Below are 21,755 nucleotides of genomic sequence, written 5' to 3'. Positions count from 1 at the left end.
GTTGCTGATATTACAGGCATGTGCAACCATGCCCAGCTAACTTTTTTGTAGTTTTAGTAGAGACGGAGTTTTGCCATGTTGGCCAGGCTGTTCTCGAACTCCTGACCTCAAGTGATCTGCCTACCTCGGCCTCCCAAAGTGCTGGAATTCTAGGCATGAGCCACCATGCCCGGCCTAAACGAAATGACTTTTCGTTTACATTTCTGAAGGATGAGGAATGATTAGTATGTGAGGTGATGGATATGTTAATTAGCTTGATTCAATCATCCCCCAATGTATACATACATCAAAACATCATGTTGTATGCCATAAATATATACAAGTTTTCATTTTTCAGTTGAAAAAATAAATAAAAGAAGAGGAAGGAGGAAGATGTGCCAGGCAGAGGGGATAGCATTTGCAAAGATTGGGATGGAGGTGAGTGAGAGCTTGATAGTGAAGGTGGCTCAGTCCAGCTGGAGCATCCCAATAGGGTTGGTGGAGGGGAGGGGTGAGGAACCAGGGAGCTGCAGGAAGGGCCAAATCATGAATGTGACAACAGCTGGCATCTGGGATTTTATGCTGAGGGCACAGGGGGAAGATGGGCTGAGGGGATTGATCATGGCTGCTGGGACTCTCCCCAGGCCACTGTGATTGGGAGTGGAACACCAATTTGTAGCTGTGTGATTAAAGCCCAATGTTATGCTCTTAGACTCCAAGCCCAGGAAATTTGCAACTTGGTGATTAAAGCTCTACGTTATGCTCTTAGACTCCAAGCCCAGGAAATCTGCAGACTGGCAGCTAGACTGTACTAGTCTCCTCCAAGGCATAGACATGCCAATCAACTCCCCAGGGGAGCCTTCCTATCTCACCTTCCATCCATGTGGCTTCAGAGGTGAACACTGGATGCAGGCCCAGTCAGTCAGAATATTCCACCTCCCTGGCTTCAGGGAGGATCTTAGTTTTTTATGAGTCTGAGACCCAAAGAAAGACCAAAGTATTTAGTCTCAGGCCATTTGCTGCTGCTCTTGGGAAAGAGGTGGTCTCTTTCAGCTGGGGTTGCTCCCATGGAAGAATGTCAGCCTAGAGCTCTTGGTGACTATCTTGGCCATCAACTTGGTAAAGCCTGTCTGAGAATGAAGGCAACACAGGAGAAAGAAGAGTATGTATCTGGAGATAATGTTTGAAGATAGTTTTCTCTTTTGTGTAGGCCACATTGAATTGGGGTTTTCTATCATTTGCGACTAGCAGGATCTGATTTGACCATAATTTTGTTAGCATATTGCAAATATTTTTGTCGAGATAACACCAAACTACACCCCTGGAGAGTTACACTAGTTCCCTGTGGCTAAACCAAAATCCATGGGAGATCTTTCGTCTAAAAATTATCGGAGATCATCAGCATTGAGAGATTACCCAACATGACACCTCCATCACATGACAGACACACTAAAAACAGCTGCCATTTACCTACTAAGTGTCTTACTAGGTGCATACTATGTGCTACCCACTTAGTTTTACACATGTTAATTCCATTTACCCTTGCAATATATTTTGTGGGATAGGGCTGCCATTATCTCTGTTTTACAGAAGAGAAAACAGAGGTCCAGAGAGGTTAATTTCCAGAGTTACATGACAGAGTAAGGAACAGAGGTGGGGTTCAAACACAAACTGCACTTTGGCTCTAAAGCTTGTACTCTCTCTGCTTCACCAACAGATGTGCAATCCAAGACTCAGAGAAGCTGGAGAATTTTCCTAAGGTCGCACAGCAAAGGAATGGAAGAATACACGATCCTCTCCTCCCAACATGTCACCCAGCAGGTGCAATAAGTCAAAGGGCAGGGTATGGGATTTGGAGTTATACAGACCTGAGTTCACCAGCCAGGTCTTTGGCAGATAAGATTACTCTTTGAGCCTCAGTTTCCCTGTGTGCAAGGTGAGAATAATCACAGAGCCTACTTCATAGGCCTATGATGGAGAATCAACGAGGTGATGTGTGTATAAAGTTCTCAGGACAGAGCCAGGTTTATGGGGGCTCTCAATAAATGTTAATGGTGAATGTAATTGTTACAATTAATAAACTGTGCTGTTAATGAAGGTATAAAATGCAGGTGATCTGCCACATGACCACAGGCTAGTTGCTGAATTACAGCGGCCATTGGTCCCACTGGTAAAATAGGGTTATTATCTGCCTTTTGCTCATGACACCAGGGCGTTACAAGAATTAATTAGCAGCTTTACAATGTGCTGTGCGCTTTGAAGCTTTATAAACAGAGAAATGTGATGGTTGAATATTTATATGATATCCATTATTGAGGATACTTGAATTGCTTTACTGATGTTAAAATAAATTCAACCTTCCAAAAGTGGATAAATCTATCTGAGTCAAACAAACGAAGACTGAGCTTTTATTATCTGCCAACATCTTAGAAACCCACAACAACTGGACATCTGGACATCCATAGGCTGACCTCAATGCCCGTGTCTTGAATGTAGAAAGAGATGCTGAGATTGTGGGGCTGTCTCTTTCTCTAGATCTGAGCTCCTTCGGGGCTAAGATTACGTCTTGTCTTGCAATAGATCCACAGCCTTGAGTATAGGATTTGATATGCGGCAAGTGCTGGATAAATGCTTGATGAATGAAAGGATGGATGGATGGACAGATGGATGGACAGTTGGATGGATGAATGGGATCCTGAATCTCTTGTTGGTAGGAGATTAGATGGGTCTGGTCTCAAATGCTTGTGCCAAAGTAGATGGGGAGTCACATCAGGTATTGGGAGAGAAAACCACTCAGCCAGTGTGATAAATTGGAAGGACACTTGGCATTACACAGACCTGGGTAACCAGCTCTGTGACCATGGGCCTTGGACCAAGACCCTCTTTCTTCATCTGAGAATGTTGATAGTGTCTTTGACCCAAAAGTAACAGGAAACTCCACTCACTCTTGCTTACACATAAGGAAATTTATTACTCCATGTAAGAAGAAGTACAGAGTAGGATTTGGGATTTCAGGGTTGACTTTGAAGGTCTGTCATGTCACTGAGCTCTGCACAGAGTCAATTGCCCACAGAATTAGCCTCATCCTTAGACATCTTCCCCTCATGGTTGTAAAGTGGCTTCTGACAGCAACCAGGGTCAAGGCTTCTTTCCCCTACCCATTGGCCCAAAGGGGCTCCGGGATGCCCATCATTTGAACCAGTTGTTGGCTAAGCGAATAAGACAGCTATGACCGGCCAAGACCAGTGCTGCTCAAGCTGTGGTCCATGAACCAATGCCGTAGCATCACTTAGGAGCTTATTACACCTGCAAATTCATGGACTACATTCTGATCAGGTGAATTAGAACCTCTGGTGTGGACCAAGGAATCTCCACTTTCAGGCATTCCTATGGCTGTTAAAGTCTGAGAACCACTGGATTAAACTCAACTTGGAGGGGAGAGACAACTACAAAATGTGAGTGATAATGCCAACTTTAGAGGGTTGCTAAGAAAACAAATAATATCACATATGTAAAAGACTATCACACAGTAGGTGCTTAATACATTTTGGTTTCCTTCATTTCTTTCCCCTTTCAGCGATATTGAAATATTTACTCTTCTCCACCAATCATCCTCCTCCACCCAGTGCTAAATATCCTCATGCTGCTCTGAACTATGGAAACCAACCTGTAGGCTAATTTATACTAAGGTGGGAGTGACACATGGCATCGCTAGCTTAGTAGCATTTTCACCTTGAAAATGGAGAGCATGGAGTGCACGATACTTAATCTAAAAGGGTGCTTGGCAAATGGTATAATCTTAGGCAAGTAGCAAGTTTTGGTGTGTAGGGGTATGTTTTAGTGTGGACTATGCTGCTCCATCCTCAGATCATACCCCATAGGTAATTTCCTACTCTGGCCACACTGAAGGGACCAGTTGGCTAAGCTGGATGCCCGGTGGCAGCCACATGAACACAGGGTGCAATGTGGGAGGGCTGAGGTTAGCCAGGCTGATGGCATCACCTACATCCTTCCCTTCCCCTGTCTTCAGAGCCCTGTTGGGGACTGTTAGGGAGAACATAGCCCCTCTTGAGGCTTTGATCTTTGGCTCTGCAAGTTCCAGATTCCCTTTGAAGTATAATTATAATTAAAAGGAAAATCCCAAGCAGACACCAGATGAGGTCTGCACCCGACAGGCGCTGTTGGCAGAGTTTCCTAAGTCAACAGCTGGCTCTGCATGTCAGGCTCAAAGGAAAAAAATGAAATTGGCCACTCATTTGAAGGAACTTTATTCTGAATGAGCTGGAACTGTAAAGGTCCCTTAATCCCTGGAGAAAAGAACAGATGGGAGGGCAAGGGAAATGTTGGCAGTGAGAAGAAGATTAATTAAGTTGGATCCCAGTTCCCTGTTTCAGCAGGAGGATGCCCATCTGGGTCCTGGGTGCATCTCCTTTTAAGCACCCCATGAACTAAGAGGGTGACCCCAGTTTGTCATGCAGGCTTCCAGAGCTGGTTCTTTATCCTAAGCTAGGATAAATGAAGACTTCTTCTTTGGGATCAAGATAAATTGGGGCCTCTTGAATTGAAATATTCATAATCCTCTGCCCTTCATCCTCTATTTTTTTCTTAATAGTTTTTGTTTGTTTGAAAAACTTCCTTTGGCATTGCATGGCCCTAAATTGCAGGTCAGCATCATCACTGTGTGACTCTGGGCAAGTTAGAACCTCCCCATGCATCAATTTCCTCATCTGTAGAAAGGAGACATTCATAATATTGCCTTTCTTTTTAGAGGTATGAGAATTATAGCTAAGGAATTCTAGGTACCCCGCATAGTACCTGGCATTTAGTGTGTGCTTAATAAATGCTGTCTATTAAGACAATTATGGGCTCTGCCAATAAGCTTCTCAGCTCTTTAAGGCCTAAACTAAACCTTCCTACAAAGAGTCAGTATGAATTAAACAATCTTAAGACTATAAAGGGATCCTCAAGACAGATTATCTAATTGTAAAATGCTAGTTTCACCACTTAATAGTGTCCATGACCACTTTTATCAGTGAAAAGGAAAAGTGAGCAATTTGATTTTTTTTAAAGGAATGGAGTCTTGCTCTGCTGCCCAGGCTGGAGGGCAGTGGTGCCATCACAGCTCACTGCAGCCTGGAACTCCTGGGCTCAAGTGATCCTCCTGCCTCAGTATCTTGAGTAGCTAGGACCACAGGCACACACCAGACCCCTGGCTAATTATTTAAATTTTTTTGTGGAGACTGGGTCTCGCTATATTGCTTAGGCTGGTCTTAAACTCTTGGCCTCAAGTGATCCTCCTGCCTCGGCCTCTCAAAGTGCTGGGATTACAGGAATGAGCCCCCGTGCCTGGCCCAATTTGATCTTTGAGGTCCCTTCTAATGGGACTCACTGTGTCATTATGACCCCCTTCTTTCTGGGAAAGGGCCCATGCAAAGTCCTTGGTATGACAGTGGGTCACTGTTCCACTGCTGCATCCATGACCCATTTCCCCTCTGTGGGGCTGGCTTTCCAGCTGGTCTCCTAGGTTCCCACTACCACTCTCACCTCTACACAATCTGGAGTGGGTTGAATAGTGTCCCTCTGAAACTCACATCCACCCAGAATGGGACCTTATATATTACCTTTGCAGATGTAATTAGTCAAGAAAAGTCATACTAAATTAGGCCCTAAGTCAGATGGCTGGTGTCTTTACAAGAAAAGGAGAGGATAAGGCCAGGTGCAGTGGCTCACGCTTGTAGTCCCAGCATTTTAGGAGGCTGAAGCGGGTGAATCACTTGAGGTCAGTAGTTCGAGACCAGCCTGGCCAGCATGGTAAGACCCAGTCTCTACTAAAAATACAAAAATTAGCCAGGCGAGGTGGTGGGCGCCTGTAATCCCAGCTACTCAGGAGGCTGAGGCAGGAGAATCGCTTGAACCCAGGAGGCAGAGGTTGCAGTGAGCTGAGATCGAGCCACTGTACTCCAGCCTGGGCAACAGAGCGAGACTCCGTCTCAAAAACAAAAATAGAAAAGGACACATGTTGAAGGAGAATGCCATGTGGAGATGGAAGTGGAGACTGGAGTGATGAGGCTACAAGCCAAGAAACACCAAGAATTGAAGGAGCCACCAGAAGCTGGGAGAGAGGCATGGAACATGAGAGCTTCCAGAAGGAACAAACCCTGCTGACATCTTGGTTTTGGACTTCTTACCTCTTAGCTGGGAGAGAAGAAATATCTGTTGTTTTGAGCTACCCATTTGTGATCACTGGTTATGGCAGCCCTAAAAACTAATATACCATCTTTCTATAGAATGAAACTCATTACCATGCTGATATGGTTTGGGTCTTTCTCCCTGCCCAAATTTCATGTCAAATTGTAATCCTCAATGTTGGTGGGTCCTAGTGAGAGGTGATTAGTTCATGGGGGCAGATTTCCCCTTTGGTGCCTTTCTTGTGATACTGAGTTACCACAAGATCTGGTCGTTTAAAAGTGTGTGGCACTTCCCCTCTTTCTCTCCCTTCCCCCTTTGGTAAGACAGGCCTGCTTTCCCTTTGCCAGAAGCCAGCATCATGCTTCTTGTACAGCCTGTGGAACTGTGAGCCAGTTAAACCTCCTTTCTTTATAGATTATCCAGTCTCAGGTATTTCTTTATAGTGGTGCAAGAATTCTCTGATACACATGCTCTTGCTCAAGACCCTTCAGTGGCTTCCATGGATCACAAAGCAAAGCCTCAATTCTTCAGGGTGTTCTATAGAGTCATTCATGACTTTGCATCTGTTGGTTGCACCTCTGCCGACACACACTTTTTTCTGCAGCTACTCTGAATACGTCTGAAACACTCTGAGCTCCTGGAAACACGTTATACCTTCTGTAGGCAATGCTGTTTCTCTCTTCTCTCACTTGGAAAACTACTCATCCTTCAAGACCCAACTTAAATATCATCACCATTATGAAGCCTTCCTAAGCACCCCCTTCTTCAATTCTCCCTCCACTGGCTGAGTTAGTCATGCTTCTCTGTGTTTCCAGAGCATATTGATCAAGTCTCTCTTCTTGGAACACTGAGCTCATGCACTAAAGTTACTTGTTTTATGCATCTGCCTCTATTCAGGTAGGGGTCTGATCCTGAGATCAGAGCTGGTTTTGTCTTTGTAAGGGATCAATGAATGTTTGTTGCTTGACTAAATGAAAGTTGGAGGGAAATGACATTATTTAACAGGAGATGCAACAGCTGGAAGGTGGCAAGGACAAAAAGGACATGAAAGACAAAGATATTCAATTTTCCTATTCAGTCTTGGGGACACCAGTTGCCCATATGGTCATGCATGCCATGCCTCGGTCACCCATGAGGATTACTGTTTTCTATATATTCAGGGGGATATTCATTCTGGGAGTAACTAGAAAGTTCAACTGTGCTTTTAGGGGATGCCTGGGGGGCAATGAGAGGTCTCCTTTGGCTTTGCCGGAAGCATGGTGTCCCTGCCTGGACTACCACGTGGTGGGTGGACGCTAAGCATGCAGAGCCCTTGAAGCATGAAATTACCCCCTGTTTCCTTTGTAACAGGTAGAAGGAACTAGGGAAAATGCTTTTAAGCAGAAAAAGGAGAGACGTTGGGGAGACAAGAACAATAATGTGGATTTTAGTATCAGACAGACGTAAGTTTCAAATCTTCAAGCTTCAAATCTTCTGCCTGGTGGAGTGACCTTGGACAAGTCCTTTATCTGAGCCTCTACATTCTCATTTCTACTATGGTGAAGGTGCTTATAACAATACTTGCTTTGCAGTACAGTTGTAACAATTAAACTTAGTGAACACAGAATGCCTGGCATGTAGCAAGCTATCGGTAAATGGAATCTGTCATTTTTTATCTAGCATGATGATTAGTAGTTCCACAAATATTTTCTGGGGGCCTATTAAGGGCCTGTCATAGTTCCAGCATCTTGAGACTCTAAAATGCTTAAGCTCAAGATGATCAGGGCTGTTAAACACTGTTTTACAACACCAAAGGTGGTGTGTGTGAGTGCTCACTTTCTGAAGGTGCTGGTTAAAGTCTGGTGGCTTCATTGTAGCCCGGTTGCACCAGAAGAGGTCATCTGACCTTGTGTCATTTATTAAATGAATCCTTATTTCTTTGCTCTATCCCTTCACTGAAAATGTCACACAAAAGCAGGAAGCTCCAGACTGATATTTCTTTCCTCTTGAAGCCTGTCCAGGTGTGGGCACGAGTTGCCACTTTGAAGGCTCTTTTCTAAGCCACTGGGAGAAAATTTCATTTGCAAAGCTTTCCCTGTGTCTTTCTCTCCAAGGGCGAGTTGATTAAGCATGTTTGTCTGCATTTATTCCATGTACATTTCAAAAGTTGTTTACTGCAGCTACATTTTAAAAATATAAACATGCTCCCTGTTTAATGCAGGTACAAATCTCCAGGATGTGCATTTTTGAGCCTAGGGCGTAGGTGGAGACGCAGACAAAATAAATACTATTCGGAAGCAGTGAAAGCAAAACAACGAATCATTTGTGAAAGAGAGAATGACTGCAGGAAGTATAAAATCAGAAATACGCTGTGGAACTCTTAGATGCTATTGTGAAATGCATTTTCCCCCTCCTCCCTTTCCAAGGAAAACTTAAACCATATTTCCTGCACGATGAAATCTTTGAAATGGCCCAAATCTCATTTTAACAAAAACACATGATTGAGTTTGTCTAACTAGAGATTGAATGAGCTGTAAAATGTATTATGAGTACCTGGCAACCCTCAGAATGCTTTCTTTTTTGTGACAGGGTCTTGCTCTGTCACCCAGGCTGGAGTGCAGTGGTGCTATTACAACTCACTGCAGCCTCAACCTCATGGGTTCAAGTGTTTCTCTCACCTCAGCCTCCTAAGTAGCTGGGACCATAGGTGTGTGCCATCGTGACTGTCTGATTTTTTCATTTTTTTTTTGTACTTTTGTAGCAATGGATTCTTGCCATATTGCCCAGGGTGATCTCAAAGTCCTTGTCTCAAGCAATCCTCCTGCTTTGGCTTCCCAAAGTGCTGGGATTATAGGCATGAGCCACCGCATCTGGCCACAAAACTGTTATATAGCACTTGCACCTCACAAACAGGAGACCCAGGGTCAGGATGTTCACCTTGGTTTTGTTTAGGAGGCAAAGTCTACTGTTCTTCAGAGAGAGGTTTTGTACAAACATGTGGTCCATGCAGTGCTATGGTTGAGCATCAACTTGCATGGCTGATTGCAGCCTGTGGCATTCCCGGATTGATTGATTCATTCATCCCATGAATATTTATTGAGCACCACTTTGTGCTAGGCCTTATGCTATGGTGTTTGGTATTGGGGATAACAATGATCATAACAGTCATTTTACTGAGTGCTTATTATGCGTCCTGTGTTGGGTAAGAACTTGACATGGCATCTCTCATTTGATCTCCATCACAACTCTACTAGAAAAATGTTACTATTATTATCACCATTTTACAGATGAGAAAACCAGCCAGGACTAATTCAGCCTTAATTCCAAACTCTCAGGGAAGAATCTTATTGGTCCAGCTTGGGTCAAATGTCCACTTCTCTTCACAGCAGAGGTGAAGAGAGTGGAGCTGTGTCACTTAGTTCAAAGTTGGCTACAGTCCAATGGGAGGCAGTTCTCAGAGAAACAGGGTCTCCGTGAGTAGCTGCACCCTCTTCCATGTCTGCTGGGGTACGGAGGGTGGATTTGGGGGAAGATGAAGTGATGGATATCTTAGGCCAATGATATCCTAGGTCCTGGGACCACTCCACTAGGAGGTCCCACAGCAGCTCCTACCTCTGAACTCCACAGGACACCCCTTGTTTCTAGAATAAATCCCCCTCTCTTGATCTCTGAAAGGGTTTATGTTACTTATGATTGAGGGGGCCTGAGTTGGCTGGTCTTATAATCACAGATAGCTGAATACTTCCAGAGCCCTGTCCTGGGTTTTGACCCCTGACCTCTGCAATATTGCACACCGAATTGCACAGGGGAGCAAACCAGTAGAATGCACAGCTGTCTCGAGCACTCAGATATGCCACACGACTCACTGGTATGCTGCGGGACCCCACTGCAGAAGGCTTCCGGAAGGTGGCCACTTCAGACCAAGCATTTCTACGGGGCTCAGAGGGAAGAAAAAGATACTGGACCTTCGCTAATTCTTTTTTTTTTTTTTTTTTTTTGAGATGGAGTCTCGCTCTGTCGCCCAGGCTGGAGTGCAGTGGCTGGATCTCTGCAAGCTCCGCCTCCCGGGTTTACGCCATTCTCCTGCCTCAGCCTCCCGAGTAGCTGGGACTACAGGCGCCCGCCACCTCGCCCGGCTAGATTTTTGTATTTTTTAGTAGAGACGGGGTTTCACCGTGTTAGCCAGGATGGTCTTGATCTCCTGACCTCGTGATCCGCCCGTCTCGGCCTCCCAAAGTGCTGGGATTACAGGCTGGAGCCACCGCGCCCGGCTGACCTTCCCTAATTCTAATACAGGAAAGCCCTGTCAACCTACACAACAAAATTCTTTTAGCTTTCTGTAGGAGTACCAACAACAACAGTAATAACACTGATAACGATAGCTCTCGTTTGCTAGGTGCCAGACACCGCAGTATCACGTTACATGCACGTGACTCCGCGGCATGCACATTACATGCATTTTTCTGTTTGACATTCACAACAGCCCTTTTGGGTAGAGGTTATTATTGCTGTCATTGTGCAGAGGCAGAAACTGAGGCCCAAGAGGGACAAGTAATTTGCCCAAACGCACATAACTATGAGGTATGGGTGGTGGCTCTCCAATCCAGATCATTCTGAGGCTACAGCCCAAGTTCTAACATTATATCCATGTTATATTATGCCTAAGACATTGAGGCCTTGTCTGGTATTTCAGCAATTTGATGGTTAGTGTTGAAGTCCTCAGGATCTGCAGCTCAGAATATCCTGAGTACTGAAAGCACCCAGACGTGGATGGCGTTTTAAGAAAAGACATACACACACATACACATAGACACATACTTGGAAAAAGAAGTCACACTGGCATGAATGGTGACAGTAGGTGCTGCTGGTCCCACTGTGACTTAGAGGAACTCGGAATAGCCTCAGAGACATGTGGGTAAGAGTCCATTTTCTGATGCGTCTTGAATTTGGTTCATCTCAGCATCCTCACATCCTCCCCTCACCTTTTATAAAAAGTAAAGTCATGCAGAACTGGGTGCTTTGTTGAGGAACGTGGTCAAGACCTAATCCAAAATGAGAAATGGCATCACACAAAATTCTGAATGTATACTGAGGTCTGACTAGTTGGCCTGTGGTTAAACAGCAGGAAATTAAGCCAAGTGGCGTGGCTGCCCCGCCTGGAAGCATTGCTGCGTTTTAGAACTTTTGTAAAAATAAATGTCAGTGAAGACAAAAGGAATGAGCTCTTTAAAAATAAATGCACCTGCCACTCTTCTTGCTTAAGATCATCTAACTCCTTTGCTACTCAAAGTGTGACTCGGGAACTAGAAGCATCTGTGTCACCTGGGGGCTTGTCAGAAAAGCAAGTATCAGCCCTACTTTGAGCTGCTGAGTTCAAATCTGCATTTCCACAAGGATTCCCAAGTGATTCCTCTTGCAGATTAGAATTTGAGAAGCAGAGAGCTTCTTTTGGACATCAAAGAACTCATCTTGGCATAATTATGCTGAAAGAATGGCCACTGGATTCTCTGAGGGGTCCATCCACATTCATTCATTTGTCCATTCATTCATTCATTCACCCATTCACTGATTCATCTATTTAAAAAATATATTGATTATCCAGTAAATGTCAGGTACTGGGGCTATGACTGTAAACATGAGAGATGTGATGTATAGACTGGTGGGAGAGAAAGACATTAAATAAACATTTATTTAGTTATTATAGTGAGTACCAGGATAGATACATTTAGTAAGCACAACAAACACAGTGTTACAGGGCCCTGATCTGCTTACTGACGGGGAGAACTTGCAGGGAGGATTAGGGAAGGTGTCTTTGGGGAAGTGGTATCTAAACAGACCCCAAAAAGGACAAAAGTGTGTTTATTAAGGGAATGGTCTGGGCAGCAGGAATGGCCTGTGCAAATGCCGGGAGGCGGGAAGATGCGAGGTATATTGAAGCCTTGTCCTCTATGATTTGAGAGGGGCATTATGGTAGCATTACATGTAACAGTGAGATGTTAGGAGCCTTTCCCCCCTTAGGAGAGGTATTTGATGACCTATTTATTTTATATATGAAAACATGCATCATTACAGACTAAACAGACATATTTCCCTCTGGAGAAAGTCTACTTCTTTCATGTGGTCACACACCGGCCAGGAGTCAAGGTGTTTTCCTTGATGCAGAGAAGAGAAAAGCGTCTTTGTCTTCCATTTGCATTTTCCATTTAGTTTTCAGTTTATCAGCCACTAATGGTAACGTGTGCAAAGCCACTACCCAAATGAATGGCAAGCTTGCTCTGTGTATGTGTGTGCATGTGTGCATGCCTGTGTCTTGGTGGTGATTTGTGGAAGTGATGGGAGGTGGGGGGGGGGCTAACCCTAAAGATGCCTTGGGTCTGGGGCTCAGGGGCTCAGACTCACCATGGTCTACAGTCCCCTGCCATTTCCCATTCTACTTGCTTCTTTTCTAAGCCTAGACTTCTTTTCTAAGTCTAGCATGTTACAGCTTTGTGAGCACAAGTAGTGTATTTGGGAGGTGATCCTGGGAAATCCCCATAGGAGAGTGGGACAAGGACAGGAAGGTGTGTTAATGAGCAAGCAGGTGACCACTATGGGCAACTTGGGGCTCAACCCTGCTGGCACCACAGGGGAATAATATAGAGTTGGAGTTAGCAAACTTGTCTAGAAAGGGCCACACCATAAATACTAGGCTTTGGGGGGTATACAGTCGCTTGTACAACTCTGCCCTTGTAGTATGAAGGCAACCGTAGACCATATGTAAAGAAATGGGCATGGCTGTCTTCCAATATAACTTTATTTATAAAAACAAGCCATGGGCCAGATTTGGCTGGTGAACTGTAGTTTGTTGACTCTTGATATCGAAGATGTCTCAGAGTTCTTGCATCTGAAGGCAAGGCAACTCAGGTACTTATCTGTTATCATTTGTCTGCCATTGATAGAGGGATGCTCCTTAAGGCATTGCCTTCTTGTCCCTTATGAACTGCCCCAGACCACAGACAGAGAGCCACAGGTGCTACTGTGGGAAGCCACGAATGTGCGTGAGCATGGGAAGAGCCAAGAGGGGGGACTATTTTACAATGAGTGAAGTAAGACTCAGAGAGGGCAAATGATGGTATGAGCTCACAAGGAAGGTAGTGGTCATGATCAAAACAGAGCTGATCCATATGCTGTTTGTACATGGCGACACTCTAAAAGTAGGAGATTTTATGCAGTGTTTTCCAATTGCATTTTAACATCTGTCTAGGAACTTTTGTTCTGAAGCACACCATTTAGAAAGCATGTCACCACAACCTATTCCATGAAATTGATTTTCTTCTGCTCCCCAAACTGTTACAGAAACACTTGAGAATCAAAGAACAAAGATACATAATTTAAGTGTTTATTCTTGAGAACCTTTTAAAATGTCTTGATTATATGTGTTTCCAAGAGGTACATATAGAAACTTTGCAAATCAATGAAAAGGCAGCAAACTGCCTAAGAGAAAATAGGGCAAATAATACAAACAGGTAACTCTCCAAAGAGAAAATATAAATAAACAATGAATATACATAGATGATCCTCAATCTTGACAATCAGGTAAGTACAAGAAAACAACAAGATGTCCTCTTCGCCCGTCACACTGGCAGAAAGTTGAATGCCTTATTAAAGAGTGGATGAAGATGTGAAGTAACTGGTACTTGGATATTCAAGTAGGCTGTGATTTGGGACAAATTTTCTGGAGGTTTATTTGATTAATAAAATCTGTTTCCTCTCACTTTCTTCTTCCAAGAACAAGAGAAGGAATCACAATCGGTCCATGACAGTCACGGTCATCTCATTCCTCTTGCCAGTGGCAGGTGTATGTGTGAGTTTGCAGCTCAATCCTGGCCAAGGGGATCCAAGGACTGCTGAAGAGGCATGTCTGCACATGCCGCCTAGAACATCTCCAGCCATCATGTGATCCCTCTGGGAGGCATTCCCAACTCTCTGAGAGAAGCGGAACAGAAAGATGGAAAGAAAGCGCCTAGCTCCAGGATGAAGACATTGAGCCGCTGAATTAACCATCTTTGTGTTGCTCTAACCTTCAGAGTTCACCTTAACATGAGAAAATAAAACCCTTATTGCTTAGCCACTGGGATCTTCTTTTATTTGCAGCCAAAAGTATCTTAACTGATACAATTATCTCTCCCACATAGAAATGGGGGCTTATGTGCCCAAATAGGCAATGCACAAGTATTTTATTATAGCCTTGCATGTAATCGTGAGACATTAAGAGTAACCTGAAATGTGCGTCAGAGGGGACCTAGGGAAATAAACTGTGATTCAGTAACACTATGGAATTTGAGGCAGCCGTTAACAGCAATTAGGTAAATTTTTATGTGCTGATCCCAACATCTCCAAGATCTCTAAGACATTTAAGTTTTTAGAAGTTGTGAAATAAATACATATGGTATAATCCCATTTACGAAAAACAAAATAATCCTTAAAATAAAATGTGTGAAGATTCATATATATACACATTCATACCTATAGAAAAAGGGGGTAGGAGGAATCACATCATATACATAAAAGCATTTGCCTCTGGAGCTGGGAGATGGGCAGTGGGTGAGAGTTAAGAGAAATTTGTGCTTTTTTATGTATGTCACTTGTCCTTTTAGCAACACAAATGAGTGAATTTATGGCTTTGTCATAAAAAAGATAATGTTTGGAAAATAGCCCACATGCTCATTATAGAAAAATCTAGCAAATGCTAGAATGCACAGATGTAAGTTTTGTTCAAACCATGCAAGACAGAGGGTTTTTTTTTGGTGGTTGTTGTTTAGAAAAACACAATATTTCAGGTTTCCTGGGGGCAAAGAGGAACTTCTCTTCAGGCCCTCAAATGATTTTCATGTGTGTGGCACAATTACTCGGGCAGAGTTCAGTGTTTTTAATCAAAAGCTACTTGTCAAGTAGGTAATATCACTTTGCCTAGCCTGCGTAAACAAAGCTTTGTGAGGACTGGGTTTGGAAAGTGGAAGAGCTGAATCATTTAAATTGGAGAGTGTGTGTGTGTGTGTGTGTGTGTGTGTGTGTGTGTGTGTGTGTGTGTCAGAGAGAGAGAGAGAGAGAGAAAGAGAGGAGAAAGAGAGAGACAGAGGGAGAGAGAGAGAAAGAGAGAGACAGAGTTGGGGGAGAAGAGGGGAGGAGGATGGAGTGCTCTGTGTGACGTACATGATTCTGGAGAATTCTCCATAGAAATATCCACCCTGTGTTTTCCAGCACCGGCTCTGCTCCCAACCACTTGGAACCATAAGAATTTGACCTTCCAAAGGAGAGAGTCTTCCTCGCAATGCTTGGTTGGTAATGACTGAGTTGTAGGCACGGACTGTTTCGTAATTGCCTTCCAGTTGTCTCCTACATTTTTCTGAGTTGGGTACCATTAGTCTCAAGGCTCCTGTCATGTGGCCATTAAATCATTGTTTTATCTGACAGCGTCATTTCTGCAAAACCCTGGAGAGAAAATACTACACATTTTCCAGGACTGGAATCCTGCCACCTGGTCATTATGCCCAGCAGCCCTCAGACAGCTACCCCTAAAGACGTGCACCTTTGGGGCAACGGCACCATGGCTCCCCAGACTAAACAGCTCTGGAGGGCTTACTGTGTTACTGGTTTTTTTTTTTTTTTTAATGAGTGGAATTACCCTGGTCAGCAAGCAGCCTCTAGCACTAATTTAGGAGACTGATTCTGACAAATGGGTGTAAAGAAAAGAAGAATGGCAGGAAAAACATTGGTTTTCAGAATCAAAAAGGATGCTTTTCTGAGGGTATCACTTATTTTTCCTTCCACCCCTGCAAACTACCCAGGGCAAAAGCAGAAGAAAAATTTTTCCGACAGGGTCTAATTGTTATCTGAAATAAATGAGAACAGGGAGGTTTGAGGACTCCCGAACATGGAGAGATGAGGTGGGAGGAATGGTCTTCGTGACTGATTTCCAACAGCCAAGCTGCAAGGCTGAATAAAGAGGATGCCAGTGAGTCCTTAACAAAACAATAAAAAACCAAGGCTTGCCACCTTCAGGGATCATAATTTATTCATTCAACAAATAAATGGTTGAATGGTTACTGGTTGCTCTGTGCTGGACATTCTTCTAGGAGCTGGGGACAGCAATGAACCAAGCAATGTCTCTATATCTTAACTGGGCTCTGAGTAGGAAAGAGATGGTGCACTTAAATTGGCAATTGGAGGAGGAGTTGAATAAAGGGACTATTTGCACAGACTGTTTGCAAAGATCCCCCTACAAGGGATAGTGCAGTCCCCTGGGGCTAGCAACAGCAGGGAGCTGTTACCACCCTGAAAGGGCACAGAGGGGGAGCAGTGACTGGCAGTGAAGAGGTTGGTGGTAGGGAGATGCCGTGTGACAGGAGCCAGGACCAGAGAATCATAACCAACCAAGTCCATGTAGCGAAAATGAGACTGGGAACAGAGACTCCAACCTTTCTCTCCCCTTACCCTTTTGTATTAGTCTGTTTTCAGGCTATTGATAAAGACATACCTGAAACTGGGTAATTTATTTTTTAAAAAAGAGGTTTAATGGACTCATAGTTCCACGTGGCTGGGCTCACCATCATGGTGGAAGGCAAAAGGCACGTCTTACATGGCAGCAGGCAAGAGAGAATGAGAGCCAAATGAAAGGGGTTTTCCTTTATAAAACCGTCAGATCTCTTGAGACTTATTCACTACCACAAGAACAGTATGGGGGAAACTGCCCCCATGATTCAATTATGTTCCATCAAGTCCCTCCCACAACATATGGGAATTATGGGGGCTGCAATTCAAGATGAGATGTGGGTGGAGACACAGCCAAACCATATCACCTTTGATCTCCTAGCAGTGTTTTCTATTGGCTGAATCCAACTGGAGGCTGGAGAGCAAGGGAGGTCATTAATTTGCCATTCTCCTGGGGCACAGAGCAGAGAGGAGAAGGGTGGCAAGTGGCTCTGAAGGGGCAAATGGAATATTTCCAGCACAATCCTTGTCCTCTAGGAGTCAATATTCTACCTAGGGGACACAGACCATAAACAAATAAGCCCATAGCTCTACAATACAATGTTGCCAGGACTTCATTAATCTAAGCAGCACCTCTGTGCAAATTAGAAAAAGCCACCCTCTCTCCAAATGGATTCAGCCCCGTGCCAGGGCACATGGTTTAGCAAGGGCTGGATATCAGCCCCCCACTCAATGTTTGGTCAGGAGCTTGTGCAGAACTCAACCCACAAAACACAATATCCTTCATGGCCAAGTGGTCAAGGTGTCATAAAGAAAATTGAGAATCCATGACTTGGAATGAGCTGGTGATAAGTGATGCACAGAAATAGCTTTTCTAGGGCATTAGGCTTCGTCATACCAGTGACATGGTGACATGCTGCAAATACAGGGTCATTAAGGGGCCCCAAGGATGTCCAACAAGCTGTTCCCCCAGGACCAGTCCCTTGCAGCTCCCTGCAAACTTCACAGGTAGGCAGAAGCCAGGATGGGTCCCTTGTAGTTAGCCACCAGTGGGAGCTGCCTGGAGCTCCCGCAGGGAATGGCAAGTCTGTCTTCTCCCAGCTCCGGCTCCCTGAACTGTGATGAGCAATTTGTCTTTCAGCCTTGATCTGCTGTCAGTGGAGCTGACACTGACTCCGAGTATTAATTTCTTCTTGAGCTGTCTTACATTGCAGTCGACAGAGGGACAAAAAATGAAGTAGATTTGCCAGATACAGAAACTCATCACCCAGCTGCCTTTATTAGTAGTGAAGCTGCGGGGAGGAGGAAGGCCTGAGTCGTGCTCCTCTTCTTTTCTTAAGAAGCAGATGCCAAACCCCTAATGAAGCATCTTTTATTTTGCAGCCCTGTGCTTTGACACCTTTCTGCCTTCACTCTCCCTTGGCTGCAGAATATCTTAGCTCTGTCTCTTTTTTTTTTTTTTTTTTTTTGAGATGGAGTCTCGCTCTGTCCCCCAGGCTGGAGTGCAGTGGTGGGATATTGGCTCACTGCAAGTTCCGCCTCCCTGGTTCACAGCCATTCTCCTGCCTCAGCCTCCCAAGTAGTTGGGACTACAGGCGCCTGCCACCACGCCCAGCTAACTTTTTGTATTTTTAGTAGAGATGGGGTTTCACCACGTTAGCCAGGATGGTCTCGATCTCCTGACCTCGTGATCCACCCGCCTCGGCCTCCCAAAGTGCTGGGATTCCAGGCGTGAGCCACCACACTCGGCCTAGCTCTGTCTCTTTAAAATGGCTAGGCAGAGATATTACCAAGAAATCCATGGACACCCCAAGTCTTTTCATCTGCATATAACATCCTCACCCATCTCATGAACATGCCCTCTTGAAGGTCTCTTGTGTTGTCTAGATTTTGTTTTATTTGGGGATCTGTGGTGGGCAGAAACAAACAGGTTCATTCAGCTCAAGTTTTTAAAAATGTAGGAAATCTCATGGTATCCAATGATAGGAAGGCTCAGCTACTTCCTGTGTCTCTTGAGCTCTCAAAAGGGCACGGATGCTCAGATATGCTATTTTCTGCACACCTGTTTCTTTATTCTTTCTCTCTTTATGCTGGCTCCTTCTAATGTCCCACACAACCCATCATAGCTGTCCCGGCCCTAGAGCTTATGGGGCCCTCATCTCCATACTTTGTGGCTATCTGGATCTGTCTTTCAGTGTCCAAAGTCCAAGTTCCAGATAAGGAAATCTGATTGGTTCAGCTTGTATCAGGTGTGTCCCTTTGGTCTAGTCATCTGTAGCCTGGAGGGTGGGACCATGTGGTCTGTATAGCTTCCTGTCTCTGAAATAGGAAATATGGGTGTGGCCAGAAGACTTCTCTAGAACATCCAAGAGGAGATGCTATAGAGGCAAAAGCAGATCTGGATAATATATTTTTTATTTTATTTTTGTAGAGATAGAATCTCACTATGTTGCCCAGGTTGGTCTTGAACTCCTGGGCTCAAGCAGTTCTCCCACCTTGGCCTCACAAAGTGCTGGGATTATAGGTGTGGGCCACTGAGCCCAGCCCAGATCTGGATTTAAATCTCCATTCATCCAATCACTTCCAGATCTTTGATCAATTATTTAATTTCTTTAATTAATTTAATTTCCAGTGCAGTTGCCACCCAGGGTTATGCCTGCAAGACCAGCTTCAAGAACATGGCTCACAGACAAGCACAAAGAGGTTCCCCCATTAGTAGATCTCCAAGTACCCTGGGTCTGCTGCATTTTCAGCGACTCATCTCTTTGGGAGAAAAGGGGAGAAGTAAAGCTTTGTATTCACATTGAATGTGTTGGGATGGGTGGGTGGTGAGATAGTCACAGCTTGGTGGCCTGGCATGTTTGGGGAAGCATTAAATACAATCACATCACTATTGTGTAGAATGCGTCCATGACCTCCCCTCACAGTTAGGCTCAAGGTCAAAATTCCTCATAACAGACTTCAAAGACTTCATGAATCAGCCTAAGTGTACATCTCCATCCTCATCTCCCAGAGTGCCCCATTACACTCTGCTCATTCATTCATTCATTCATTCATTCATTTGTTCATTCATTCCCACTGTTCTGAATGCCTATGATGGGCCAGCCCAGTGGTACAGGCCACACTGGGCCTCCTTGAGCTCCTGCTGTCTCATGCCTCAGGGCCTTCACAGATGCTTTTCCCCCTGTCAGGAACACTTTTCCCTCCACCCCTTCATCAGTTAGGTGCTCCCACAGAACTTTCTACTCTGTTCCCCTCCTGTGTCAGGACTTATTGGGATGAAGACAGAGGACAGAACTGGTGCCCGTCTTCCTTCCCTGTACCCGCAGAGACCAGTGTGCTGGCTGTCACATAGCTGAGCATCAGGCCAAGTCTGCTGAATGGATTAATGTCAAAAAAAGGGCTGGAAGACATATCTCTGCCTCATGGTAAAATGCTAGAGACTGCTATAAAGCTCATTTGCAGGTTTTGAGAAAAGTTTAATTACTGAACATTGACAAGGGAAAGAGTTTTTGTGGCTAAAAGTTTTGTGGCTAAAGCACATGAAAATCAGCTTCATGTTTGTGGAAAGAGAGGAAAGGTATGCATTTGCCTGGATGAGGGTCAAGTAGGGTTTCTCCTTGGCTCTGCCCCTGCCCCGCCTTATCTCTCTCTCTCAAGCACTAATGATAAAGATAGGAAGGTCACGAGAAGGTGTCAGATGCCTGCAAAGAGCCAGCCTGCTTTGTGCTCACTTACTGCACATTCCTCTGACTTTAGAAAACAGGACTTTTCCTTAAAGGGTCTCTGGTTGTACCGGGAGGCGGAGCTTGCAGTGAGCCGAGATCGCGCCACTGCACTCCAGCCTGGGCGACTAAGCGAGACTCTGTCTCAAAAAAAAAAAAAAAGGGTCTCTGGTTGTAGCACAGGCACCTCCCCATGTCACCTGCTTCAACTTTCCATTGTGGATCTTAGGGTCTGAGATAAGAAATCCTTGTCATGAGCTTGCAGCACTGCTTGCTGGCCAGGCGACCTTGAGTGACTTCGACTCTCTGAGCTCCAGCTTCTTCATCCTTAGAATGGGGTGGCAATAGCAGGTGGCACCAGGGTTGTCATGAGGTGTAAATGAGAGAATGCATGGGAAGCTGTCAGCTTGGTGCCTGGTGCACAGGAAGGCCACAGTAGAAAGCAGTGGTTACTACCACTGAGTCTGAGTATCAGGATATCACACTGAGGATCTGGTTTTCCAAAGGACAAAGCTAGGGAGCTAGAGACTGTAATTCCAGAGATGTAAGGTATAGAAACAACTTATCCTGCTACTTTGGCTTGGTAACCACAGACGCCAATTCCTCCTGTATAGGGAGAACAGCTTCGACTGGAGAAATGTTGACACATCAAGGACAGAATTTGGCTTTCAAGGTCATCATGGCTCAGTTCACCGAAGCCTATGACAATTAATGGAGATCTTGAGCCAAAGACAAACCATGAATAGAAACTAGAAACCTTGCGGACTGAGTAGTTTTGGTCCAATATGAGAATATTGTAGGAAATACACTTTAAATTTGGTGGTGGTCATGGGGAGGAAGAAAACAAAAGTCCCTGTTAATTCAAATGAAGTGTTTCACTGATTACGGTAACAGAAGAAGTGCCTTGCCAAGTGGTGACCTCTCTGTCACTGGGCATATTCAGGCAAAGTCTGCTTGACGTAGGGTACATCTGTGTTCCGGATGCGTTGGTCATTCACAAACCACCTTCAGGATATTTGCCATCTCTCTACACTACTTTCATTACAACTTACTTAATATTTGTCTCTAAGCGAGCTAATTTTAGAAACGTGATAGAAAGAAAACTTGCTACTATCACTGTAGGAAGAAAGCCATTCTTGCATGTCACAAATAGAAAGTAACTATAAAAGTAAATACAATAAAAACAAAACAAGCTATTCAATTACAGCTAGGCACTAATCTTCACAAGGCTCTGAGCCTGAGGCCTGCCCTTTCTGTTAAAAGGAAGAGCAACAAGTCCTTAGAGAGGTGTTAAAGATTGAATAGCACTAAATTGAGACTTTCTCCTTTGCATAATAAAAAAGGACAAAAGAGAATTTAAAAACAAGTACCTTTTCTGCTATGTGATTTCATGTTAACGTCTACGTAACACTG

General features: G+C 44.5%; 1 protein-coding gene and 1 long non-coding RNA gene across 4 annotated transcripts in view; one reads left to right on the top strand and one right to left on the bottom strand.

Annotated features, from left to right (window-relative positions):
- LOC107001043 (uncharacterized) overlaps positions 1-2,358 on the top strand; it is a 202,781-nt gene extending 200,423 nt beyond the window's left edge. For all 3 annotated transcript variants that reach the window (XR_013401548.1, XR_013401549.1, XR_013401550.1), the window contains exons 5-6: positions 338-417; positions 1,697-2,358. This is a non-coding gene — a long non-coding RNA (uncharacterized LOC107001043). The remainder of the gene's footprint in view (positions 1-337; positions 418-1,696) is intronic.
- Positions 1-21,755, bottom strand: part of CCDC60 (coiled-coil domain containing 60) — a 205,132-nt gene that overhangs the window by 140,127 nt on the left and 43,250 nt on the right. The gene's annotated exons all lie outside the window — the stretch shown is intronic.

Source organism: Macaca mulatta, chromosome 11 (assembly GCF_049350105.2).
Source record: "Macaca mulatta isolate MMU2019108-1 chromosome 11, T2T-MMU8v2.0, whole genome shotgun sequence".
Classification (NCBI taxonomy): Eukaryota; Metazoa; Chordata; class Mammalia; order Primates; family Cercopithecidae; genus Macaca; species Macaca mulatta.
The sequence above is the reverse complement of the archived record's forward strand: the minus strand, read 5'-3'. Positions and strand labels throughout refer to the sequence as shown.